This window comes from Geospiza fortis, unplaced genomic scaffold (genome assembly GCF_000277835.1).
Source record: "Geospiza fortis unplaced genomic scaffold, GeoFor_1.0 scaffold54, whole genome shotgun sequence".
NCBI lineage: Eukaryota > Metazoa > Chordata > Aves > Passeriformes > Thraupidae > Geospiza > Geospiza fortis.
Genome location: NW_005054301.1, coordinates 7,748,884 through 7,754,175, shown reverse-complemented (window position 1 = coordinate 7,754,175; position 5,292 = coordinate 7,748,884). Strand labels below are relative to the sequence as shown.

General features: G+C 39.2%; 1 protein-coding gene across 1 annotated transcript in view; it reads right to left on the bottom strand.

Annotated features, from left to right (window-relative positions):
- MBIP (MAP3K12 binding inhibitory protein 1) overlaps positions 1–5,292 on the bottom strand; it is a 106,920-nt gene that overhangs the window by 100,998 nt on the left and 630 nt on the right. The gene's annotated exons all lie outside the window — the stretch shown is intronic.

The following is a 5,292-nucleotide window of genomic DNA, read 5'->3' as shown; positions in this document are numbered from 1 at the left end:
TGCAGAAACATTTAAACTGGAAACAGAGAAGATACATAGGGGGCAGAAAAGTGGAGCTATGGCAGTGAGAAAGAGAAGTATTAAATTTAGTGAAAGACAGGTGGTAAAAGCTTTCTGAAGGCCTCTTCCTCTTGAGTCACATACCCAAAGAGCCCAAAATAACTGTAGCTTGGATAGAGTCAAGAAAAATGGCTTCCCAAGTGTTTCCATCATATGACTGCTTTCTCTAGACAGACTGAAACCATCAGGGAACTTGTCTCAGGACTGAGTATGGGACCCCTGTAACAACTGGTCAATACCAGGCACTATGGATTAGTGGGGGATTTAGTGTGGACTTTTCAGTGGAAATTAGGATTTCGGTACATTCATGTGCCCGTGTTATGGCAGTTTGTCTTGTTTTGTTGAGAAACCCATGTTCCTGAGACTGGAAAGACCCTAGGAGTTCAAATGCTGTGGAGTACAGGTATATGGGATGGACTTGTGAACAGCTGAGATGAGTGAGTAATGCCATTCCCTGAGAAGAGAGGTGGCTGGGATTGGTTCACTGGCTTGTTGAGACTACACATGTGATGGATGAGACAATAGGTACAGAGAAGCAGTGCTTCCATGTATACTGAGCATAAACATGGGGACAGAAGTACTTTTCTCCAATGGAAATATTTGTTCCTGTTGCAGAGTTTTATAAGGGTAAAAGCTTTGCAAACTTCTCTATATATTGAATTCAGGTTGGGTGTAGCATAGATGTAGATGTCAGGTTATAAGAGGTACCTCTGTAATTGAGTGGTTAATGGTCTTGATCTCCAGCAATACCCTTTCTGAAAAAGAGAGCATTGAGACCTTTCAAGGACAAAGAGGCTTTGCTGGTATAGGATTCCTCAGAGTTACCGAAACTGAGACAAGAAAGAGCCAGTGTGTATCTTCTGTCTTACTGCCTGCACACAGCAGGTGACCACATGTCACCCAGTAATTTCTACATCAGGTTTCTCTGCCTGCTGCAGAAAGACATACACCTTCAATTTAAAGTGATAGAGGATCGATCACTCTTACACCTTCACTGGTAAAGATTTGCACCTTATTTCAGCTGGAGTTTGCCTAGCCTAAGCTTTTGGCTCTAGGGTGTCAAGTTTCTTTCTACTTAATTAAAATGACATCTACTATAGGAAATTTTTTCCTAGTTACTGTGTCACCCCAACCTCTTTGATACTGCCCTGGAAAAACACACTTCATTGATTCCATAAACAGAAAAAAACCCGCTTGTATTCCATGGATAAATATAACTAAAATGTCACTTCTGAACTGGGGTGGAAATGGAGTACATAAGAGAGAACAAAACGGAAGATACTGCTTGTATTTGCAAAAAAATTTTTTTAAATATCCCAATACTCCTAAGAGTATCATATAGGAAGAGAAAAGAGTTTGGATTGTGGGATGTATTTTTGTTTCCATTTGCTATGTGAAGTAAACAAGCAAGTGGTGATTCCTCCTATTATGAAAAGACTCATAAAATCTTGTGGTTCTTTTTCTTCAGAGGACATACCAACTATTCAGGATAATATTTGTACTGCTGAAAATACTGATGTATATAGCTCATGCTCTAAACAAGATAACACCAAAGAGGACATTAGAAATAAGAGAAAACCTTTGGATCTTACAAGATTGTTTACTGACTGAACAGGAAAAACATGGTTTTTCTACAGGTTCCTCCAATTTCTGCAGCTTCTAGAGAAAAAGATGTGTTACACACTGCATGAACATCATGATGGAATTGATTCCTAGATAAAAAGTACTGTGAGAAAGCGGAACCCTAACTTTAATATAACACCACAAAAGAAGTTGCCCTATGTAGCCTGCCTCTTTAAGAACTCAGAAAAAGTGAGACCTTGAACAGCCAAACGTGAATTGTCATGGTTCAAAGGTGTTGATATTCCTGGTACACCCAGATACACCTGGGAAAGTCCAAGAATTAGTGAAGTTCAGAAAGCTTCCAGACACAATTCTGATAGCACACTTTGAAGCCAATTGTTCTATACTTAGCCACTTTGAACATTTTGTTTCAGAAGTAATAGCTAGTACTGTTGTCCGAGGGAAGGGTACTGAGTTATATGAGCTACTCATCTGATTTGGCTTTGCCTTTCTATATAATCTTTTCTCTAAGCCTAACCATTGTTCTATGAATAATGTTCTGGTTTCTATGAACCTTTGAATACTCACACCATCCTCATTTCTTTCCTGCCCCTGCAGTATTGCCAGGATTTTTGTCTAAGCTGTAATAGCCTCATACACCTCCATGAGCCTTACCCTTTCATTAGAGCCTGGGTTTTATTGGTGCAGCACACTACTGGAAATGAGTGGTAGAAGTTTTCCCCACTTCAGTCAGTGAAGATTAGCAGAGAACTTCGAGAATACACAATCTCACTTTCCTTATTCCTCCAAGCTTTGGTACTTGTGTATATTACAGTGCAAGCTCTTCATTGCCAAGCAGACTCTGGATCATTCACTTTTTTTCCTGACTATTTTGGAATAGGCTGGCCTGGATGAGACAAGGCACCCAGAAAGAATGTGACTGCAAATACATTTTTGAAACCTGTTGTCCATTTTAGAGACATCTACTTTTCACTGTTCGTGACAAAATTCAGATTGTAACCAAGGCATATTTTTTCTACTCAAAAATGTGAAAAAATAGACTTATTTCATTGCTCTGGGTGCATTAATTTTAAAACAACCAGTAATGAAGATTGCATAGATTGTATATTGAAAAGTCAAGGATTACAAATAATGAGTTTCCATTATTTATATGGCTAGTGGACATGTTTGTCCTGCAGCTTATGTCTTACAAAGCAGTCTTGACATCTGGGGTTCATTTAACTAAATTGTTAGATAAGAGGAATGGGAAAAAGCACCGAAATGCCTTTGTCACTGAGGTCTTCCTTTCTGCAGACAAATTCCTCACCATTTTGTAAGAAATCCCAGGGCATTGAATCTATAAGCTAGAACTGGATGCATCAGGCTTCACTCCAGAGTAGATCTGTCCAAGACAGATCTTGGGACAACAACCCTATCAAAAAAAAAAAAAAAAAAAAAAAAAAGCAGGAAAACTCATAATTTGACTTCTTCACTTAAGTGTACCTGTAGCATAGAGGACTTCAGAGCAAAATTTAAAAAAAAAACTCCATAAAAAAGCATTGTTCTGTGTGCAGCTGTGTTGAGGGTTTTTGACTGGCTGTTACTGGCTTCTGTGGCAGTCAAATCTCTTCTCACCTCTGAGCTTACCAAAAATGCTCACTAAAAGAATAACGTAATTACATCTTTAGAAGCCAAGAAAGCTTTTCCATTAATTTCAGCACAAGGAAAACAAGGCCACTTTTGCATGTTTTGAAGACCTTTCTCAAACTTCTCTACAGACCTGGTTTTCATAATACTGGGTCCACCCTTTCTCTAGTGGGAAAGGCTTCCTCTACATGCTAGGAAGTTGTTGGTTGCAAGTCGTATTTCACTTTCCATATCAAAAGAGCCCGCTGGTATGCCTCTTAGCATAATTCAGGGACTTATCACTTAAGACCCCTTTGCTCCCTCCTCAATTTCAGCACATAACTTTTCCGTGTTACTACGTTGTAAAACCTGTTCTTCCTTCATGAAGTGTCAAAATCATTCAAATAGACTGAATTGAGCTCACTTGCCTACAGTCTAATCCTAATTCTTCCTAATTCTAATAAAGTCTGGAGTCTTTTAGAGAACAGGACGCCATGCTGGTTCTGCAGAGCTTTGTGCATGTTAGCATTGCTCTGACTTGTTTCTTCATGCTTGCTCTCCATTCTTACAGCAGCCTCTCTCATTATCCTAATCCTGTGTGAGATAATGCTAGAAGAAAATGCCAGATTCTCCCTGGTTTTTTCCTTTTCTATAAGCATTTTTCAATACATGCATGTTGAGAAAAGTGTCACCTCTACTTCCTAGCTTTAGTCTCTCCTTTATTGCTTCTCTAGTTCTTGGTTCTGTCTCAAGCAAGAATAGTACTGAAGCTGTCAAATTCTTTTGTTAAAGTAGAACCTTTGCTGTATTTACTTTGCCATAAGTCCAGATCTTTCTGCCTTCAGTGAACAAGCCACACACACACAAGCACAGGTGCTGCAAGCAGAGGAAAGAGGAGGAGCAGCAGAGATACAGGGTTATTCTTGGACTGATAACCAAAATAGTCTTGTCTTTTGAACTAGTTCAGCTCTGTTCAAGCCTGATGTAAAACAGATTAAGCTGTGCCTGAGTTGGTTTCATCTGTTTAAGAATATTTCAAGGCAAGAATTGCCTGTTGTTTCAGGAAGACAATGGTTTTGCCTGCATGACACCATTTTAATAAAAATAATTTTTTTAGCACTAAAATAATTTGGTTTGGAGCATCCTACAATCTGCAGAGAGTATTGTTGGATTATACTATTTTATTTTCTTAGAACACTGATTATTTGGTAAATGTATCTCCACATTACAGGAAAGGTCTGAAGAGCACTTTATTATGCAGAAATATATATAGATCCTATCAAGTAAATATCAAGTTTTGTAAGGCAAAATTGTGTCTGTGGCTATTGAGCTGAAAGCAAAAGACAAACTGTAAATCATGGCATGTCCAAGAAAGTAGTAAAAATTTGAGGTTTAAAAATAATCCTGCAAGAAAAAAGGTCAGGCTGATATCCCTCTAACAGCCTTGAAACAAAGTTTTTAAAGTGATAATGCCAGACTACCCCAATGCTCCCTGTAAAGAAATTTTCAGCGCAAATGGAGCAAGCCTAGAAGTACAGTTATGGAGCAGGGTACACATGGGGACTCTTGCGCTCCAGCACTCTGTTCCACACTCAACATCGCAGCAAAGGCTCCTCAGGGGTAACTCACTTATTTTTAGAAAGATGGCAATTGAGTACTTCAGCAGTCACCATCAGGCTGAAACATTCTGAGCAGTGCAGGTTGATGGGGCCGAAGGATGCAGATAGGATGAAGGATGTGATTATTTTTCACTATTATTACTTATTAGACTTCCTAGGGAAAAGAATAACAAAAGAGCAGTGAGTTATTGGTATCACTGCCTGTGGGTTATTGTGGGCTGTGAGAGGTGATAGAGAGCTGTTTACTGTCACCGAGGAAATGCAGGATAAATTTAGGAGGAGTAATATCATTGCACCTGACCGGGTCAAGGTTATAATGGTGGTTGTTGGGCATGTGCTGATGCTATTAAACCTCTATTAGCATGGAAGGGCTTGATCCTATTCTGCTAAGAGCTGGAGGAGGTCTCTCATAGTAACTTCAGCA